The following is a 22,718-nucleotide window of genomic DNA, read 5'->3' on the forward strand; positions in this document are numbered from 1 at the left end:
GAGACACTGCCTCAAAAAAAAAAAAAAAAAAAAAAATCATTTTGAGGGAGAGAGGGACTATCATGTTCTGAACATCATAACTAAAGCTTCTGTGAGAGCCCATGTGACATAACTCACCATAGCCCTTCCTTGCGGGCCTTACACATTGTACTCGTTCTTTAATGAGTTCTTCTGTCATGAAATGAGAACTAGTTTAGAACTAGGTTAAGAGCCTGGACTCTACAGCCAGACCACTGGGATCAAATTCAACTCTTGAACTTTCTAACTGTGTGGTTTGGGGGCAAGTTATTTAATTTACTGTGTGTCTGTATCTTTATCTCTATGATAGAATAATACTGATGTCTGTGTTGTAGAGTTGTTATGAGAACTAAATAAGTTAATAATAGATAAAGTGCTTATTAACTGGCACATAGTAAGCCCTCAATGAGTGTTAGCTGCTGTTATTATTATCTTGGTAAGGGACCAAAAGCTGCCCTCTACCTAGGGATGCAATAATTCCTATTTCTGTCACTCCTCTCAAATTCATAAGCCACATATATATTACTTACATATACCCATTTTGCAAAGAAAGGAAGGAAAGAAGGAAGGAAGAGAGGAAAGAAGGACTGGAGAAAGGAAGGGGGAAAAGGCAGTGTAAGCTAGAAATTTGTGTCACAAAATGAGAACTAGTTTTAAATCCCATTTCTGCTATGACTTAATCCGTATTTTCTTAAATGAAAATTCTATAATATGCTTCTTACTCTGTATTATTCATTATTTTGGTAGGTTAAAACTAGCTATCTCTGGGCATACCACCCAAACCATTCAATGATATCTTTACTGATCAATTTACTATCTAATTTTTAAGAGGTATTTATTAAGCACACACAGAGAGTACTCAAGGGCATACAAAGACACATATCTTCCCACAAAGAGGTTAAAGAGCAGGAGATTTCAGTAGATACATTTAGAAATGTCAGTAATAGACCAATGAATCTTGAATGTGATCCAAATCTGGAGATTGCATTTATTTTTCTGTGGAATGAAAATAAATGCATGTCATGTTATTAATGTCCCTAAAACAATTTGGGGGAATGGATAGTACACAAAAACATTTCCACCAGAAGTTTTGCTAACAGATCTACTAGTCATAATAAGGATGCTGAAGAGTTGAAATAGTAAGTGAAACCACGCTGGGACTAAAATTAAAAAGAGAACCTCATCAGCTTCTGTGGTAATTTGTGGGGATTTCACAAGTCTGCAAGTTCACAATTTTAGACCCTTGCCAATCTTTATCTCACCACAATATCTCATTTCTACTGGCTTCTTTTCAAACTTTGTTTCTAATCTCTAGATCAGGAAACGGGGCATATATATATTTATTTGATTATCGTAGCACCCTTTAACTATTAATCACGCAAAACTTGAAAGTATTCACCAAGCATTTAGGTAAAAAGATACTTCTCTACTACTAAATGTAACACAAACTATTTTATTATTTATTGAAACAAAAATACAAATTAAAATGTACAAATCTGACAGTAACTTATTACTACGTACTTGAATTGGGAGAAAAAGAAAAAAGCTACCATTAAAAAATCAATGAGTAGGGAAAAAATGCTGAAATATCTAAAGCTGTATCTACACTTGAAATGTCAAGAAATACTCAAGACCCAAAACGTATCGCTTTCATGCATCTAAAGCAATGTGATGGGAGTACAGGTTTGTTTTTTTGTTTGTTTTGTTTTGTTTTTGAGATAGGGTCTCACTCTGTCACCCAGGCTAGAGCGAAATGGTGCAATCTTGGCTCACTGCAACCTCTGCCTCCTGGATTCAAGTGATTCTCCCATCTCAGCCCCCTGAGTAGCTGGGACTACAGGCATGCGCCTCCACACCTTGCTAATTTTTGTATTTTTTGGTAGAGACAGAGTTTCACCATGTTGTCCAGGCTGGTCTTGAACTCCTGACCTCAAGTGAACCACCCACCTCAGCCTCCCAAAGTGCTGGGATTACAGGTGTGAGCCACTGTGCCCAGCCCAAACATTTATTTTTTGACAACTAGAAAATTCCTCATGTCATCTAGATATATCCAGATCTCCATATCTTTGTTGTAACGTAGGCCCTATCTGAATCATTCTAATGAATTCTTTATTAAGGACCATATTCACAGCAAGATGACTACAGATGCCATAAGCCTGACATCAGCAATATCTCACTTCAATGTGCTATGGATCCTAAAAAAATCATGCATTCCATATTAACCCAAGAACTCTGGCTCTGATGCTTCAGGAATGAAATGCAAGAGCAGAGTTCCTGTCCACACGCTATAAACATTGTCCTCAAATGCCTTGCTTTTTAAACTTTTTTCTCTTTATCTGATAAAGCCTATTTAAAGACATACAAATAATGAACCACGAATCTTTGTACTTTCTCCAAATCGAAGATGGTGCAAGCTAATAAGTTCCACCTCACTCAGCATCTACAGGTTATAAACAGATTTAGCCCTTAGATGTATGTTTTTTGTTAGGCCCATACAGGATTGGCTCTCACAGAGTTTCAAAAATTTTGAATTAATTGTGAAAATTTACAAATCTGAACCTTTACTTTAAAAATCCAGTTTTCTAGATTCTTGTAGAAAAACTGGTTCCGCTAATTTTAGGGCTGCATCTCCATGAGGCGACATTTGGATGGAGCTGAGCAGCAACTGACTGACTCCCAGTTCCCCAAAGTCCCTCCTACCTTCTGCTGTCTCCCCAAATTGAGACCAAGTGACATTACCATTTACCATCCCATTAAGTGCCTTTTCTCTTTTAGTAGATTTAAGAGGAAAGTGAACTATCACTTGTTCCAAACAGAAATAATTGTTTTCTTTTTTTAAGAGATGAGGGCTCATTATGTTTCCCAGACTGGTCTCAAATTTCTGGGCTCAAGCAATCCTTCTGCCTCAGCCTCCCAAAGTGCTGGGATTACGAGCACGAGGCACCATGTCTTGTCCAGAATTTTTCTTATTCCTAATTAATTTCACTCATTACATCATTATAATATCTTCCTGGTCCTGTAAACCAGGGGTCCCCAACCCCTGGGCCATGGCGTGGTCCATGGCCTGTTAGGAACCGGGCTGCATGGCAGGAGGTAAATGCGGGTGAGGGAATATTACTGCCTGAGCCCTCCCTCCTATCAGATGAGCTGTGGCATTAGATTTTCAAAGGACCTCAAACCCTACTGTGAACTACACATACAAGGGATCTAGGTTGTGTGCTCCTTATGAAACTCTAATTACTGCCTGATGATCTGAGGTGGAACAGTTTCATCCCCAAACCATCTTCCCAACCCCTACCGCCTGCCCCGTCCATCAAAAAACAGTCTTCCACAAAATCAGTCTCTTGTGCCAAAAAGTTAGGGATTGCCACCATAGACATCTGCACTTACAAGTGCTAGCTCAGGCTCACTGGGCTGCCTACTGACACCACAGATGCAAAAGCTAAGGAGGATCTTTCAAAGTGCAGATCTTTGGAATGTTACTGTTTGTGGACTGGACAAGGAAGAATGACAAGACAGTTACTACACTTACTTAAGCCTTCTGACATATGTTTACTCAAAACGTAATTTCAAATTGCAAAACAAATTTCACCTCTTGCCTGAACAAGAAAGTAAATTCGGAGATTTCTGCAGCATTTGTCAAGCTTGGTTATTCTAATTTTTTTTTTGTTATTTATTTCCACTTGTAATATCCTCTACATGTCTAGATTGCCTTCAAGTTTTAGAGTTTCCTCAGATTTCCGGTTTATTCTTTTATATTAATAAAAAAAGTTATCATAATCAGCAAAATAGGCAGTCATTAATGTTTTCTAAAGAGCAGGGGACTGGGTGCCAATGCCCCCTCAGTACTTTACTTTGTAAACATTTAGAGAAACTAGAATGTACATTGGGCTACCTGAAAAAAAAATATGTACCTGTTCCTGCTTAGAGGCAAACATTTTCAGATTCCACACACTATAGTGAGTATATAGTTTCACTCTCTCCCACTTCCTCTCCAGGTCGGTTTGGATTTGTTGACTACAACAAGTCACAGCTTACTTTTCCATGTCAGACTCAAGGAAATCATAGATATTCATCACTGTAGACCCTTCAGGATAATTTCCTATAGGATAATTTCTAGCCCTTAGAATGAGTCACTTGTATAATTAGAGACTATACAAGTTGAACTGGTACTCTACTTTTGTTGTTGTTTGTTACTCTGAAAAGAAAAACCAGAAACCAGGGAAGGGTTATTTACTGGTCAGTGCAGCTGTGAGCCTTGGTGTCTAAGCACCTGGTTTCATCATCTTGGTCATTCACGTCTTCTGATAGTGTTTTTAGTCTACACAGAGAAAACCGTAGCTCCAATAGAGAAAGAGGTTGTGCTAGTAGGCGACACAGAATATTTCCACTTTTTAAGGGGATTTTTTACTTAGTTGCCAGTTTAACTACCTCATGCTATAAAGGAGAGCCCCAAGGCCAAAATGATACAGTGATTTGCCTAAGTTGTAAATGGTGAGTTCATTAAAGAAAGGAAAATATTCCATCATAGTGAACTTCTATAGAATCCAGATTCATACTGGGGCCTCTAAGACATAAAAAGTATATAAGGCAGTAGGCTGATTTTGAACTAATGCACTTGCTTTAAAAACATCTGGGTTTTCTGACACAAAGTCACCCTTTGGCCATTTTGATATGGAGAAATGAAACAGCTATATGCTATCATCAGTCATGGAATTTCTGCTCACTGGTCTGATTTCAAGGGAACCTATTTTTTTTAATTTTGTAAAGATTATTGTGGTCATCTCTCCTAGTCAAAGCCTTTTTTTTAAAGTCAGCAGTCTGGTCTAAAACAATAGCAGGGATTTCAATAAAAAGCTCTAATCCCTGGCTGTTGGGTGCCGGGCATCTGAAGCAGGTCTGGATGTCTGTGAGATGGGTGAAGGTGACTTGGTAGAGGTGAGCTTGAGAAGGTGGAGTCTGGGAACTCTAAATGGGTCTTGGCACAAACCATTGGTTCTCTGGCTCCAACACTTGGGTCCTGACACTGTTCATTTACTCCTATCACATTGAATCCCACAGATTTTTCTGGTTTCTTTTAGCCACTCAAACCTTGGCTTCTCTTTTTAACTATTCCAGAAAAGACTTTCAAGTGCTCCTCTGCACAGTCCAAACTCACTCTGACAGCACCAGTAGGGACTCTGCCCCTGCTCTCCCAGGTGTTGGACCAGCTAGTCTGCATACCGCAGTTCCCACTGTCGTTGTCCCCAAATTCTACCCACATCAGACAACGGCAGCTTTCTCAAGAGGGATAGGGATGGGGTAAGTGGATTTGTCTGGAGCAAATGCTTCCCACATGTCAGTTGTTTAGGGCTCAGGTGGCTCCAATCTTAGCCGTGCGGAGATACTTGCCTACTTTACTAAATGGATGATTGTGTCTAGGAGGATGCATGCCTCTTATTAAATGCTTAAAAGGAAATTCAAAGAGGCCCCTTGGTTCTAGTAGACAACCAGCCCAGTGAAATGAACACCTAAAGAAGAGGTACACACTCAGCATGATGGCACATCATCCTTCTGGGTGACCTTCATACTTCACCCTGTCACTGCGGACTCATGAAGCCTGGGCAGAGCGAGCCAGGTGTGATACTACTGGCTGACCTGCTTCGGTGTACCAAGGCTCTCATACACCTCCCCAGAACATTCGCTCACTGGAACGTTCCCCTCCCCATCCTGGTCCCTCCATGGATCGGTAAGCGTGAGCACAGCTACATTACAGGCCAGGGCAGCTTCCAGGATAGAGACCTGTCTTAGCCCAAGCTGGTATAACAAAAAACCATAGACTGGATGGCTTAAACAACAGAAATTTATTTCTCATAGCTCTGGAGGCTGAGAAGCCCCTGGTGAGGACTCTCTTTCTGGCTTGCAGATGGCCACCTTCTTCCTGTATTCTCACATGGCAGAGGGAGAGAAGTCTGGTGTCCCTTCCTCTTACAAGGACACCAGCCCTATCAGAGATTACAGCCCCACTCTTGTGACTTTGTTTAACTGTAATTACCTCCTTATAGGCTCTTCTTCAAATACAGTCACACTGGGGGTTAGAGCTTTAACATGTGGATGCTGGGGGCACAAAATTCAGTCCACATCTAGGCTGCCAACCAACGATCGGAGATCTGTACAACCCTGAAATCATACACAGAATTTTGTGTATTTGTGTCCATGGGCTTCTTTCTAGGGTAAAGGCCCATAGCCTTCCTTGGGGGCTCGAAGGGGGTCTGTAATAAAAGTTTCATAATCTCTATTCAAACACACAAAGGCCAATTGCCCCAGAGGATTTCTGAAGAAGACAAAGGGAAATCAGTATTCTTGAGGTTCTACCACTCAATGTTATTTTTTATTACCTTAAAGCAAATGAACTTGCCCAATGCAAAAGGGGAGGAAAAATAACTTCACCTCCTGATTCTCACCATCAGCTGTCTGGAGTCACAAAAATTTAAGATACTGAAGTTTTCATCTCCTCTCAAGATTCCATGAGCAACCTCAGACTGAACATTCAATTCTGAAAACAGGTTTTCTCTTTTGCAGAAGTACCTATGATCCTGTCCAGGTCTAGATCTACTACTCCTGACTCCTGCCCATGAAGTTGCCTCCTTCTCCACTTTGTTCACCCCCGTTACCCTTCAGCACCTTGGCCAGACGCCAGAAAGTCCATTGTGCTCTAGCCTAGGCCTCAGCCAGGGGCTACTGTGCTGTGCTGTCCACTATCCTCACCTGGCACCTCTCAGTGCAGGGCAGCTAAGAGATGGCTACAAGGCTGCATAAACAATTATATAATTCTAGCCACATCACAAAAACACTATCCAATGGTAGCTTTCAAATAAGACTTGTAACAATGAGGACTGTTGATATTTTGTTGGCTCACAAACAACAGGAGTTCAGACGCAAATGCAATGTAGTCCTCAGACTAAGGAAATTGATAATGCATGCGATCTCTACACCATCTTGTGTGCAATTCTGTATGTAGTTAGTGTCTTTCTCCACAGGATATTAAAAAGCAATTACCTTTGTCCTTTAAAATGCTTTGGCAAGTAATAGCATTATTTCTATGTTATGAATAAATAAGTTGGAATACAAAAAGATTAAGTATTAATACATTTCCAATTGATTAATCAATCTACCCATCAACCAATAAGTAGTTATTAAATAGTATCTTGTTTCTTTTTTGTTCTGGGTGACACTTAAGTGTTACTTTTTTTATTTTTATATTTTTTGAGACAGAGTCTCGCTCTGTTGCCCAGGCTGGAGTAGAGTGGCACGATCTCGGCTCACTGCAACCTCTGCCTCCCAGGTTCAAGTGAGTCTCCTGCCTCAGTCCCCCAAATAGCTGGGACTATAGGCAATGCACCACCACGCCCAGTTAATTTTTGTATTTTTAGTAGAGATGAGGTTTCCCCATGTTGGCCAGGCTGGTCTCAAGCTCCTGGCCTCAAGCAATCCACCTGCCTCGGCCTCCCAAAGCTCTGGGATTACGGGTATGAACCACCTGCCTAGTCTAAGTGTTATCTTTTAATATAATAAAAGTGTAACTCTGACAACAAAAGCAGCTAACTCTTACCTTGTCACAGAAAAAAACAATGTGTCTGTTTTAGGCCCAGTATCCAAATCTATCCAAATCATTCTTTACTGGCTAAACAAATATATCTCTACCTTCCAGACATTATGCCAGGGTCTGGGTATCCAGCAGTGAACTAAACAGGCCAGGTGAGAAACTATGTGTGAATCTTGAGTTGCAGTTACATATACAAATTGGAACTCCAGGGAAAGATCTGAGATGGAATTTACAATTGGGAGTTATCACCAGGTGAGCAGCATTTAGCGCCATGGCAATGGTTCAGATTGTTCAGGGAGCAAGTATGAAGAGGCAGGACAAGAGGACCCACTCTTAAGCCTTGGGCTTTGCAACATGTAGAGGTCAGAGAGGGGAGGAGAAGCAGCAAAGCATCTTGAGGAGCTCCTGTCAGAGAAAGAGAAGGAAAACTTAAAAGCACGCTGTGCCATGAGGCCAGGGATAGAATGGAAGCTGAAGCTGTCAATCATGTTGAATGCTACTGCGAAGTTAAATAAGAGGAGAAGGGGAAATTATCTGCTTTTTAAAAATTTAATACAAGAAGGTCACTGGTGACCTTGACAAAGGTAGTTTTACAGAACTGTGGGCAGAGGCTAAGTTGGTGTGAGTGCAAGAGTAAATGAGAAGCAAAGAAACAAAGATAACGTGTGTAGAATATGAGCACAACAAGTTTGTTTAGAATTGCAGTGAAGAGAATTTGGCAGAGGTGGCAAGCAAAGGATATTTTTATAAGATGAGAGTTACTGAAGCACACTTATGCACTGATGAGGAGAATCTAGCAGAGGAAGCTGAAAACTCAGAAGAAAGAGAAGATAACCAAAGGGAAGCGGATGGGTTCCAGTTACAATATGAAAGAAGGAAGAAAAAGAACGTGGTTACAAACATGGCTAATAGTTAGCAAGGGGAACATGAGACAGAATCTCACAAATCAGAGATATATAGTCATCAGATTGGCAGCAAGGGTGTATCAAATCAGCCTGCTCTGATGCCTTCAGTTCTCTTTTCCTGAGTTTTTGAAGATGAAAAAAGCCAGAAACAGAGAAATGAACTTCCCAAGTCCCAGGATCAACTGTCCCATGACTTATGACCTAAAGATCCTTTGTTCTGTCCTAATCAGCAATGTGTCAGCTGGGAGCAGTGGCTCACACCTGTAATCCCAGCACTTTGGGAGGCTGAGGCAGGAGGAGTGCTTGAGCTCACAAGTTCAAGAGCAGCCTGGCCAACATTGTGAAACCCCCTTCTCTACAAATGATAACAAAAATTAGTCAGGTGTGGTGGTGCCTGCCTGTAGTCCCAGGTACTTGGGAGGCAGAGGTCACAGTGAGCCAAGATTGCACCACTGCACTCCAGCCTGGGTAACAGAGCCAGAGGTCGCAAAAACAAAACAAAAACAAAAACAAAAACAAAAACAAACCAGAAACAACAATGTGTCCCTCATTGCTTTGAATATTTTCCTGCTGGCTAAATATCAGTATCCTTGCCTGCCAACATTTGATCTTTTGGACACCAAAGAGTGCTGTCAGCCTGTGTTGTGAACCACTCAACGTGGCTTTTCATTCTGAAGGACTGGCCATTTGACATCTCATTTCCACCCTGACGCCGATGCAGCAGTATTTCTGCAAGTGTATTAGGCCATCGCCACTTACTGCTCAGCAGCAGACAAGCAAAAATGTTGCATGTAACTCATCTAAAGTGTCTTTGAAGGAGTGTTTGAGTGAGATTTTTAATTGTTTCACATAGATCGGGATTTCTCAACCTTGGTACTATTGACATATTTGGTTGGATAATTCATTGTCATGCAGGGCTGTCATGAGCATTTTGGGATGTTTAGCAGCATCCTTGGTCTCTACTCACTAGATGCCAGTAATACTCCACCGCCACTCCCAGTGAAGACTACCAAAAATGTCCCAAGACATTGCCAAATGTCCTTTGGAAGGCAAAATCACTCTCAGTTGAGAACCACTGATATAGACTGATGCCATAACATCAAAATGGAAACCAAAAAAAGTCAATCAAACCCCTAAAATCTTTTCTAGTATCAGAATGTCTGTTTCTTGTGTAGGCAAATGCCTGGCTGTTTGACTGAGTTTTTCAGTTTCCATATGAATACTCGATGTCTTCATCAACAAAAAACATTTAAATGAACATGTCTTTTAGACATCATTTCAACTTGATTTTTAATTCTTGAACCAATCAGCAAGATTTAACATGTCAGAATTTGACATAATTGAGAACATTTTAAAGCTTTCTAGGTCCAAATGGATTCCCCCGCCTGACTAACTGGTGGATTTTGGCCCTTGTTTTATTCCTGTGTTAATCATTTTCAGTTGTGTTTTATTTTTGCTTTTTGTCATAAGCTGCTTTAATCCTCTTCTGGAGGAAGTCAGCGGGTAAATGTGAACACAGGCATTTTTTCTTCCATTGTGTATAGAGAGTTCTTTCTTGTCAGAGAACTTTACCCCCTTTCCAACGGCCCAACTCCTCGGTCCCATTGAGCCTTGAGCAATCTCACAATGACTTGATATAGAAGGTATTACCTTTTTACTAATAAAGCATGTTCTGTGTTCTATTATTACTATTCAGAGTCGTCAGAGGTAAGGAGTGATGCTCAATGAGAAACTATTAGAAGTAATTTGTTCTAGTACAAAATCTGTCAGTTACTGGCAAAAAGCTTGCATTTTTAGGTGTCAGTTTCTTTACATTCAAATTCAACTAACATTTATTGAGAGGAATGTGTTTTGCCAGGACAATACTTGATAGTTACTCAAAGGCTGTTTTGTAGCAGAATGTGGCTGCTCTGTATGGCAACAACTTTTGAAAATCAAGAGGTTCTCAGTTTCTTGCTTTCATAAATAATCAAGTAAAAATCAACTATGAATTGTGTTAATCTTTCTTGAATCACGGCTTTTCCCATTGAGAAAATAAATGTATAAGTTTAATCTCTCTTGTGTAAAGTATAAATTCTGCAATAACAAACTATAGTTGATAATATACACATATACATGATAAAATGTTTAGGAATGAAGTGTACTGCTGTCTGCAACTATGTTGCCCGGGTTGTTCTCAAATTCAGGAGCTCAAGTGATCCTCCTGCTTCAGCCTCTCAAAGCGCTAGAATTACAAGCATGAGCCACCATGGCTGGCTTTAATGGCTTTCTTAAGGTGGAGCAATCAGAATTATTCTAAATGCTCTGAGTCTCAAAGTTCTATTGTTGTTTTCTTGAGATGGGGTCTCACTATGTCACCCAAACTGGCTTCAAACTTCTGGGCTCCAGCAATCCTCCTGCCTCAGCCTTCCAAGTAGCTAGGACTACAGGTGAAAATCTCAAAGTTTTGTTTGAGGGTAGTAGGAAGATATTTTTTTATTTGTTTCCTATAGTCTCTGTATAATGCTGAACCAGGCTAACTGCTTTTCAAGGAATCCTTTCCCTTTAAGGCTAATGGCATATTCATATGCTGATTATTCAAATTAAAACCTCCAAAACTTCTTTAACTCCCTCCTTTTCTGCATACCCAAATACAATTAATCTCAAGAACTATCAACTTTACCTTTTAAACATTTTGAAAATTCTTCCATCCTCTCTCTTATCATTGTCTTGGTTCAAACCTATCTTTGGAGTCTTCTTTTGGTCTTTGGTATTTTTCTTTCTCTGATCTGTCCTCCTTATTGCCTTCAGAGATTTTTTTCCAGAATGTAAATGTACTCATGTCATCCCTCTACTTGACAAACTACAATAATAGTTAAGAATTATTATTAATTATTTTGGATGTCTGAATGACATTGTGAACTTTTTAAGAGAACTTATCTTTTAGAAGCACATACTAAAATATTTACAGATGGAATGATGAAATATCTGGGATTTACTTCAAAGCTAATATGGGAAGAGGAGAGCATCAGTAGGGATATAAATTAAATAAGAATGACCATGAATTGAAAATTGTTAAAGTTAGATAATAAATGGGGGTTAATTATACTATTTTGTCTATTTTTATATATGGTTGAAATGTGCCGTAATAAAAGAATTCTTTTAACTCTAAACAGTTCTTGAAAATACTGATACGTTTCAGAAGGGCAAACACTACCATTAACCACCTGGAACCACCTTATCTTTGCTCCTTTTCTCCCCTCCATCCTCCACCATGTACTACTCTATGACTCAGTTCTATCAAGTTACATGTTATTTCTGGAACACACTCTTTCAAATATAGTCTTTTTCTTCTTGAACAATGACTTTCGATCCTTTTATACCCAGCTTAAATGTCACCAACCTGAGGGAATCATCCCTGATTCATCCTGATACAGTTAATTATCTCCTCTCTCTGAATTCCCACAGAACATTTTGGAAACATCCTCTTTTACAGAAATACGTTTATGTATTGTAAGATGATTATTGTAACCTTTTAAAAATATTGATCTATTTAACTAAACAGTAAAATCCTATGGGATAAATTCTGTATTCTTCATGTTTGTGCAATATGCAGCACAAAAGCATATGCTTAGAAATACCAAGTGAGGCCAGGTGCAGTGGCTCACGCCTGTAATCTCAACACTTTGGGAGGCCAAGGCAGGCAGATCACTTGAGGTCAGGAGGTCAGGAGTTCAAGACCAGCCTGGCCAACATGGCAAAACCCCATCTCTACTAAAACAAAATACAAAAATTAGCTGGGTGTGGTGGTGGGCACCTGTAATCCCAGTTACTCAGGAGGCGGAGGCAGGAGAATCACTTGAACTAGGAGGCGGAGGTAGCAGTGAGCCGAGATTGTGCCACTATATCCCAGACTAGGTGACAGAGTGAGATTCTGTATCTCAAAAAAAAATTAAAAAAAAAAAGAAATACCAAGTGAATCATCTTGTATGAAAATATATTGTGGATTTTGTCCCTTACTTTTGTTACTTAAATGTAAATCCTGGATTCTACTAGACTGTAATTCCTGAAGTTTTGGTTGAGGAAAATTTCTAAAACTGGTGATTAAAGCTCAAAACAATTTCCCAAATATATTAGCCTCTCATCCACAAGTTAGATGTGAGATGGTATTCCAAATAGTTGCAGAATTTTATGCATGACACATGTCTCAGTCATCTTTGTAGCTGAAAAAGACAAACCTTCAATTCTTACATAATAAATCCACCATCATTGGCTTAAGTCAACCAAAGTTCCCGCAAATTCCAAAGAGAGGTTGAAAGCAATATTCCTTCTAAAAACATAAAGAATTAAAATGCATGAGATGTTTTACACTGGTTCTGCTTCAAGGTCTGCTTGGCCCTTTTATCTGTCTGTAATCATGGCCCCAAGAAACATTTCATGGGATTGAATATGATTGTCCCTCTTGGTGCCAATATTATGTCACTTCTCGTAAAAACCAAATACATTTTAAAGCAAACTGTCACTGCTAGTTAATCAGCTAGTCCAACAGTCAAGATCTTTTCCATATCTGTCACCATCTGAGATAGTATAATGATTTTTGAGTGTTGCCAAAGGCTTAGCTCTGCAGTAGCACCCTGCCAAAGATACAGAGCAGCACAGTTGAGAGAACACCTCAATAATAAAAACTGAATGTGTTCTGGGTAGAAGCTAAAAAGAGACTGCAGGGTGCAATTACAAATCCAGAGTCCAGGGATATTTCTTTGTCCTACAGCATCCTTCTAATATAAATGGGTATGTAATAGGCATGACATGACATAATATCAATTGACATCATAATATCAATTGACAAGGACAGCAGAATCCCAACTCCACAGAATGGCTTCCCTTTTCATAGAGTTTTGTTGTTGTTGTTGTTATTGTTTTGAGATGGAGTTTCACTCTCATTGCCCAGGCTAGAGTGCAATGGCACAATCTCGGCTCATCGCAACCTCTACCTCCCGGGTTCAAGCGATTCTCCTACCTCAGCCTCCTAGTAGCTGGGATTATAGGCATGCACCACCACACCTGGCTAATTTTGTATTTTTAGTAGAGACAGGGTTTCTCCTTGTTGGTCAGGCTGGTCTCAAACTCCCGACCTCAGGTGATCCGCCCGCCTCAGCCTTCCAAAGTGCTGGGATTACAGGCGTGAGCCACCGCACCCGGCCGAGCCGAGGGTATCAGCTTTAACATAGACACAGTGAGAGACAATGTGATTGGATGAAAAAGGCACCTACTTTGTTTCCAGGCAGACTAGGACTAGACTCTTACTCACTGACTTGTGACCTTCTACAAAGTATATGACTTCTCTAAAACTTATTTTTCTCTTCTGCAAGAGTGCTACTGCTGTCTACCTCTGAGTGATGTGAAAATAAATGTTGCTTTATTTCCTCTCTCAATAGCAGACACAATTTAAATGCCTACAAGAGAAGGAAAGTAGAAAGACAGGAATTCATTTCAGAATCAAGAGTGACTGGGGAGAGAAATGGATTACAGAGAAATCTCCAGCACCACCATTCAGACTGTGCACTGTCCTTGCCATAAAAAAAAAAATGATCTCTAAAACATCCTGTCAACTCAGATGATTTTGAACGGCAAGCATTCCATGCATAAATGGAATACCTTCTACTTTTAAAAAACAGAACTGAAAGCTGAGCAGAATTCAAAGTTCAGTCAAATTGAACTCATGGTATGAGTTTTCCAGAACCAAATATGGAGATTATACCCAATTCTTATTTAAAACTGTTTAAAAATTCTTGAGTAGTTTATGAGCTCCAGAAATCTACATTAACTTGAGACTTGAAGAGATTCATCCCCGATAGTCACAAGCAAGTTGTTAGCGTGTGGCCAGAAAAGGACATTTCTTCTTTACTCCTTTCATTCCAGGTCTAGGGAGTTCTGTAACACCAACCCACCTGTGCACATGCCTAGGAAAGAATTCCTCCTGGTGTCTTCCCAAAGTTCATTTATGTCAAAGACTCCAAGGAAACTTGGTTCAGCCAAATTTGAATTGCTGGATGGAGGGGAAATTTTTACTTTCTCAAAACAAAACAGAGAAGTGACTAAGCCAAATTTTTTTTTTTAATGGAGTCTGATTCCATCACAGATTGATCACCTCTTTGCCTGAGTTCTTCCATAGCTTGTCACTACTCCTTTTGGTCAATTCATTAACTATTAAGGTCTCTAGCATAGTACAAACACCCTAAATGGGAAAAGGACAAGCAATTAAAACTGCATACACACAAGCAAATGCAGTTGTCTGTGATTTTTGAAATGATTCAACAACAGAAAAGTAGTGACTAGGCCGGGCACAGTGGCTCACACCTGTAATCCCAGCACTTTGGGAGGCCGAGGCAGGCGGATCACTTGAGGTCAGGAATTCAAGACCAGCCTGGTCAACATGGCAAAACCCCGTCTCTACTAAAAATACAAAAATTAGCCAGGCGTGGTGGTACGTGCCTATAGTGGCAGCTACTCAGGAGGCTGAGGCAGGAGAATCGCTTGAACCTGGGAGATGGAGGTGGCAGTGAGCTGAGATTGTGCCACTGCACTCCCGCCTGGGTGACAGAGTGAGAATCTGTCTCAAAAAATAAAAATAAAAAATAAATAAATAAATAAATAGTGGCTAAAACATGCTTCTGGGATTAGATATGAATTTAATTTTTTTCCATATTATTTTCCCTACATTATTAGTTTTCCGTCAAAGTTGCACTTGGAACATATTAAGAGTTGAAACTCTGAGAACACTTACAATACTTTAGCAAATCAATGGCATAATGATCTTTCCAAGGGGCTTAGAACCTACTGTGGGGTGGAGATCAAACCACCTAAACCAACAAAGATAAGGCAGCATTTGACAAATAGAGAAGACTTCAGAAAATAAAATTACCAATCTATTCAAATAGAAACTTAAAAGATGGGATATCTACAACCACAGAAATCATTTATACATTGAGTTGAATTCTCCATTTACAATAGGGGCATCAAGGTTTCTATTACCCCACATTCTACAGACTACAATCCAGGAAGGTATACTTCCAACTTACTATTTCATATTCTTTTTTTTTAAATCATAGTTGTTCCCTTTTGTCCTCTTGAAAGGTGAAGAAAATTCTGATTATCACAGTAATCACTGAAGAAAAATGCTCTTTGAGTCAGCTCAGACATTAAATGTTTTTCAGGATATTTTTTAATTCGAAGAAGGCTGCCTTTCACATTCATACTCAGAAAAAGTTACTTTAGAAAGAAACTCTGTAATAGAGACTCTTGTCACAAAGCTGTCCACATGTTTTTCCCCTACCTCTAAGCCCTGGCCATTACAACATGCACTGTAAAATCATCAGGCAACATGAACTGCCATTTTCGTGACCTTGCCAACATTCGGATGATGCTGTCATACAATGAACTGAATGGCCATATTGGGAAACTGACAGATAGTGAAACATCTCCATTATTCAAGCAACTTAAGACTCTCTCAGTTGTGGGCAGATAATCATGCAGAGGGAAATGATCACAATGGACACTATTCATGGTGTTTAGAGTATATTATACCTCCACAGGAATAAAGGTGCTGTACCCAGGCAGAACTTTCAAGAATGCTGATGGTTTTGTTGGGCAAGGAGAGTGCACACTGAAGAGCAGACTGCAGTTTTCATATCACAGGAAACAACCAAATTGTCTCTCAAAGCTGAATGTTACATCATGCCATAGTTGGTATAACTCCAACTTGACCACATGAGTCTTCAAGACAGAAAAATGATCACTAAGTTCCTTTAAAAATAGTACCCTAAGCTAGCCAGGCACAGTGGCTCACGCCTATAATCCCAGCACTTTGGGAAGCCAAGGCGGGTAGGATCACCTGAGGTCAGGAGTTTGAGACCAGCCTGGCCAACATGGTGAAACCCTGTCTCTATTAAAAATACAAAAATTAACTGGGTGTGGTGGCGCACACCTGTAGTCCCAGCTACTCAGGAGGCTGAGGCAAGAGAATCGCTTCAACTTGGGAGGCGGAGGTTGCAGTGAGCCAAGATCGTCCCACTGCCCTCTAGCCTGGGCGACAGAGGTGGGACTCCGTCTGAAAAAAAACAAAAAAAATTACCCTAAGCAAATACTGTGTCTGCCGACTAAGCTGACCCTGTTTCCAAAGTCAAATGTCCATAGGCTTTGGAAATATCATGAGTGGCATGTCGCAAATTGGTCATCCATTCACTCTTTGCCTATCAGAAGAGAATACAAATTACACAACTTTTTATCACCAAAGATAACTCCACAGATTATGTAAGTGCATGGTCATGAAATAGTTGAAATTGGTCTTTTTCTGAAAGATGGCATAACTAACAGAAAACGCTTGGCACTTGGAGTCAGTAGACAGGAGATATAGTTGAGCTCTGACAGTTACTTTTCCCATGACCATAGACAAGTCACTCATTTTCTCTCGTCCTCTGTTTCCTCTTGGAAAACAATAGTGATGATACCCTCCCTCTTTCATGGGATTATGTCAAGGTGCAAGAAAGTGCCTTATGCCAGTATATATAAATGCAGAGGTTCATCTTCTCAATACCAAAGATGTGTTCAAAGATCAAAGCACAGTGACTCTACACACTACAGACGCTGAAGCTATAATAATCACTTGAAACAGCAAAAAAATCCAAAGACTTCAAATCCCATAGAGCAGGGGGAACATGACACTGGATCTGTTAACTCCAGAGACTGTTAGTGAGAAATCAATAACAAAGGAAAGGAAGATTCAAGAAAGTTAATTTTTTGGAAGCAGATGTCTTAGAAACACATAATCAGGCAAAAATGAAGAAATAAAATAGGCATTGTATCCCAGAATTTGTTTCCGTATTGTAAAGGCCCCCCAAAACGCATCAAGCATTTTATTTTCTTTCAAATGAGCTCCAGAGTATGACCTGTGGACTCTGTCGTGATTCTGAGTCCACTTCACATGTACCCATATGACACCCCTGTACAATGCCAATTTCTATGGAAGTGAGCAATTCCTAGCAAGGACTGGAGGCCATTCCCAGGGGTTGTGGCCTAGCAAACCATATCACTGGCTACTACTGAGTTGGGCTTAGTTTTAGAGGCAGCAGGCAGGTGGGATTAAAGATTAAAAATTCCTCTTTCATGCTATAAATAGCTTGATCTTCAAAATGTGCAATCTTGTCAGAATGACCTTGCAGAAACATTGATAACTTTCTCAGAGATATCCACACATGGCATACTTGTGCTTGATTTTCCTCCTGATTATTCAAAGGTCCCCTGCTGATTATGTACTACCTGGTGCTCTTTCCCATTATCTCCAACCCTAATTTTGACACTTAACCTAAAGTGGAGGAATGCGGGCAGCAAGCGACATTTTTAAAAGGATTCAGGAGGAGGCAGGTTTCTTAAGGGCTCTGCATGTCTGATGACCCAGAAAATCCACAGGTTCATGGCCCACCCATGAGACCGCCAGAATTTTAGATATGCAACTGGTGTGCAGAGAAGTGTGACTCAGGGTAAATGGCAGGTGCAGGCAGCGGAGAAGAGCACACCTCTCCTCCCTCCCCCCTGCCAGCTAGTCCCCTGCCCTGTGACCCACCCCCTACACCCACAGCTCAAAAAAATGGAGCAGAGTGGCAGAGTGCATGGTTTCTATTCATCAGCAACCTACTCAGACAACCAGCCTTCCAGGCTGAGCACAGGGAACGGGTCTGATAATAGCTTTATCAACACTAAGCCAGCCATTTGGGGTGGGGCATGGGCGGAGTGGCTGTCTTCCAAAGGAAAGGAGTGACAGGAAAAATGGAGGGAAAGGCCAGAAGGGGCATGGGAGCCGTGTGCTGGAGGTTAATAACAAAGTTCCCAGTTGCTGTTCTTACCAACATCAGGACCGTCACTGAACTATTTTCAAAGAGAAAAACATGCCACCAGCCAGTGATCCTATAGAGCTTGGGCTTGGACTGTCCCAGGGGGAAACCTAGCCCTTCCTGTCATGGAGAGCTCGAAGAGGCCATAACACGCATTGTGTGTGTAATCATATTGTGCTGGAAATACTCTCATTTGCATGTTGTGAGTTTTTAAATTTAAATGTGTGGGATTCCACTTTTATTTTTTAATGTCTACAGGTTCTACAGTCAGATCCAGGTGTCCCTCCTGTCTGTGTTACGTATGGTCAAGTAACTAAGGGGTTTCTGAACCTCAGTTTCCTATCTATAAAACTGGAATAATAATATATAGCACATAGAGTTATTGTGAGGAGACTATGAACATAAATACACTTGTTTAGCACATCATTTGGCATAGTAGGTGCACAATAAATGTAAGGGATTGTTATTAGCATTGAAATTATTATAGTAATAGTCGTAGAAGCCTCGAGCTGTCTCTTCTGGCTCTGCACTGTGACTTTAATAAATTTGCTAGTTTCCTCATCTTTGAAATGAAAGAGTTAAATTGCACATTCTGTCATTCCTATCCAGGTCAAAACGTCTTTGAGTCAATGGATGTGCTATCTGCAAGTAAAATCATTATTTTTTATTATTTTGCTATTAATATTTTGAAAAGTCAGGGTATCATGGGTTTTTCAAAAGAGTCTGTTGGCTCTCAAAAATATAGCAGTTGGATAATTCAACTGCTCCCATTTAGACCTTCCATTTTATTATGGGAGGCTCGATGATTCCAGAGACACAGTTTCACCAGAGGGTTCTCTTCCACTATCAACCTGTGGAAGAAATGAAACTATACCAGGAACAAACTCCCTAAAGAATGACTCAGGAGGACCCCCCTCCCCCAGCAGTCAGACAGGGAAGTCACAGACCACATGGCCACCGGCTGACCCAAGGACCTCACACAAATGCCATACCGAGGAACAGAGAAGAAGTTGGGACTATTTTTCCTCATTGGCCACTCTAGGTTTTGTGGATTCTTCTAAATTTTAAGGAAAAGAAGGTGGAGAACTTCTCAGTGTCAGGCTAGCCATTTGTTTAGACAGAGCATCTGAAAGTGCTTCCATCAGAGAACATTGGTTGGTGTGGTACTCAAGACCCACTGTGTTAAGGGAAACTCGACCACAGAAGTGGCGTGCCCTGGGTCAATTTTAATCCATTCTCTACAAACAACAAAGGGCGGTAAAGGTGGGGAGAGAATAGTGTTCCCTCATGGCAGGGGGCAGAGGGTGAAAGAAAATCGTATAACTTGAGCCTGTTTGAGAATCCATTTGTCACACGAGGAAACAAGCGCACTCCAGGTTGTCCTAGGCTTATCACAAGCAAAACAACTATTTGGTGAGACTTCAAATAAAAACAGCCCCTCTCTACCTGCCCTCCTCAAGGTCCATGCAATCTCCAGAAACAGGAACCTGTTTGGTTATCTCCCTGCAGCCTCTGATTCAAAGACCTGTCACTTTGAGAGGTTTACGTCATCAGTTTAGAGCTCTGCCCTCTCTCTTTTCCCCTTTTGCCTTTCCTCTGAAGCATTCTGTCTGGTGACTACCAAGGAAGGACAAAAGTCACTGAACAACAGCTCAGTTCCAGCATGGTGCCTGCTTTGCTGCTCTCCCAAGAGCAAGCGCCATTACTGCTGAATGAACCTGAGAAAGAGCCGGTCCTCTCTGTAATTTGGATGCCAGGCCTCCCAGAGTTAATCATCAGCTGCAGGCAGCACTTTCCCAACCAGGTCATAAACAAGGAAGAAACAGCCCGAGCATCACGAAAACACCAAAATAAGGAAGACCAGGGGCAACTGAACATTTAAAAGTAATGAAGGTGAATTAGCTTGTTGGGGGGGAAATAAAGTAGCTATAAAATACAGCTTTCAATTAGTTGGAAACCATGCAAGAAATCTAAGTATGATTTCTAATGTGAATCTAAATATTATTGTGTCAATCTTCTATACTGCAGACAGTTCTACACAGTTAAATGAGATATTCTCAAAAATTGCATAGGAAAAGCCAAGTCAGCCATACAACAAATTCACAAGTTATTTTAAACAAGTATGTTTTCAGGTTTCAGTGGTAGAAACAGATTAAAATCAAATCTAGTCATCAACTCACTTCAATGAAGTCTCTACTTCATAACCTGAATCTTGGCTTTGAACCTAAACACCATGGACCAGAAAAATTCCAAACACTGGGAAACAAACTCGCTGTTTCCTAGACAGGAGTGAAGCCACATGCCCCGTTCATCCTCAAAGTTACAAGATACCATTGCCGAAAATAACAGGTTCTGAAAAAGGGCTGTGAAAACACCAATGGCTGTTAACAGGTACAAATAAAATATCTCCTCCTATCGTGCCAGAGGGAAACCACAATCAAAATAATAAGTTTTTGGTGGCTTGCAACACACACACGTACACACACACACGGAGAGAGAATGAAAGAGAGAGAGAGAGAGAGGAAAGTTCTCTAGTTACTTACTGGGATGGTTTTGTCGTGGTGGTATTTTTCACATCAGCACTCTGCCTGTCCAGCTGCCAAGTGCCGGAGCACGCCGAGAGCAGCTGTTTCCTTCAGGCTGGGGCTCTGAGTCTTAACCAGTCACATGTACCTCCTGATAAATACCGCCCGCCACCGTGCCAGGAGGTCAGAAACTGAACATCATTCTTCTCCTCACTTGCAAACCACCTCATAACCCCTAAGTTGGCTCGGCCATCTCATAAGCATGCAGAGCAGGACATTCCACAATTTGTTTTCCTTTAGTGACAAAAGCCAAACAGCTGATAAGTCACACTGGAGGGCAGGTCACTGCAAGTGGAAAGTTAAATGTGTTTGCGTGTGTGTGTGTGTGCAGGGCAGGCGACTGGCAGGCTCCATGCCCTCTCATTTCAGTGAAGTTTTCACTGGGGCTCTCCAACAGCAAGAGAAAGGATCACCAACTCACACAGCAGGTGGAAGTTACTCTGTGTTAACCCCGGAGTACAACTGTTTGGTTTCGTTTTCTCAGAATTCCAGGCTCCAGTTTGTTAGACCAGCCACAAGCCTGACTAAGTGGCTGGTGCTGGGGAAGGCAGACCCTCACTCATCATCTAAGAATGCTTAGGTTGGACTTCAAAGGCTGGGGCTGCTAAGCCAAGGGACTCTGAGGAGCAAATATGGGAGGAGTTAATGAAAACTATCAAAGGCAGCTTTATCAGAAGAGCTGGAAGAGCTCGTGGAAGTTATTTCAGGTGGCTTTAGACCAAACTTCCGCATTGTTATCTGTTGAATTGCCTCGAACAGTTGAGATTATCAGTGAGTGTGAATGCAAACAGAAATTATCACCAAGTCGACAACGCACTTTACAGACGCGCTGCTGCCCCCTTTGGTGTGCTGGGAACTTGGAGCAAACTGCCGTTTTCTGTGCTGCTCGCAAACATGACAAACCATCCCTGATGTTTCGTTGAATTCACATGTCTCACCTGAGCTGATGTTCCTACCCTTCTCTTTTCATCCTCCCTTCCAAGGAAAGCCCTTGAAGTATCTGACTTTGCATAGTGTCTGACCTTGGATGTCTGACTTCTTGCTATAGTAAGGGTGACACTTCCCCCAATCAGTGTCTGAGCCCGCCCTTCAGGTATGACATAGAGGCAGCCTATTTGGCAAAGTGAACATCCAGAAAAGACGGTTGAAGTCCCCCAGGGGATTTCTGAACCATAACGAGCCTGTTAAACTATTAACCCTGATTTTTAATACATAATATCTTACTCAACGTAAGAGCCTGTGTGAGTAATCTTTTATATTTAGGCTTTGTCTCATAATAATTTACAGTGTTAATCAAACCAGAAATTTCCCTCCATACAGAGGATACAGCGTTTTCTAGAATAACAGAAAAAGACAAAAACCCTCGGTCTCAGTAATTTGTTGTCAACTTGTGAGAGCCCAAAGAGCAAATGGGAAAATTTTGTAAGCACCAAAACAAATCCCTTTCTCAGCATTTAAAGTTAGGAATAGAAATAAACTTCAGATATAAAAATGCAGTGCACTAAAATACACATTTCCTTCACAGGCATTTTTGTTTATGTGTTGATGTGACAATCTTCAATTAGAAACAGAAAAAGAGGCCTACTGAGGATTTGAAACATTATTTTGATTTACTTATCCACTTGTATTTACGGTAATAGGAACTTTTGTGATCTGATGGCATCCATCAATCACTTTGTTTACAATTGACTGGGTTAATTATTCTGATGATTCATTGCATGCCACATAGTTAAAGAAAGAGAGACTTCTAGAAACT

The 22,718-nt window shown here is 40.8% G+C and overlaps 1 protein-coding gene across 1 annotated transcript in view; it reads right to left on the reverse strand.

The window, feature by feature from the left end:
- Positions 1-21,740, reverse strand: part of RASGRP3 (RAS guanyl releasing protein 3 (calcium and DAG-regulated)) — a 95,240-nt gene extending 73,500 nt beyond the window's left edge. Inside the window, exon 1 of the mRNA XM_011984229.1 lies at positions 20,921-21,740. The gene's annotated coding sequence lies outside the window, so the exon portion shown is untranslated. The remainder of the gene's footprint in view (positions 1-20,920) is intronic.
- Positions 21,741-22,718: the final 978 nt, after the last annotated feature.

This window comes from Mandrillus leucophaeus, unplaced genomic scaffold, assembly GCF_000951045.1.
Source record: "Mandrillus leucophaeus isolate KB7577 unplaced genomic scaffold, Mleu.le_1.0 Scaffold264, whole genome shotgun sequence".
In the NCBI taxonomy this organism is placed as follows: Eukaryota; Metazoa; Chordata; class Mammalia; order Primates; family Cercopithecidae; genus Mandrillus; species Mandrillus leucophaeus.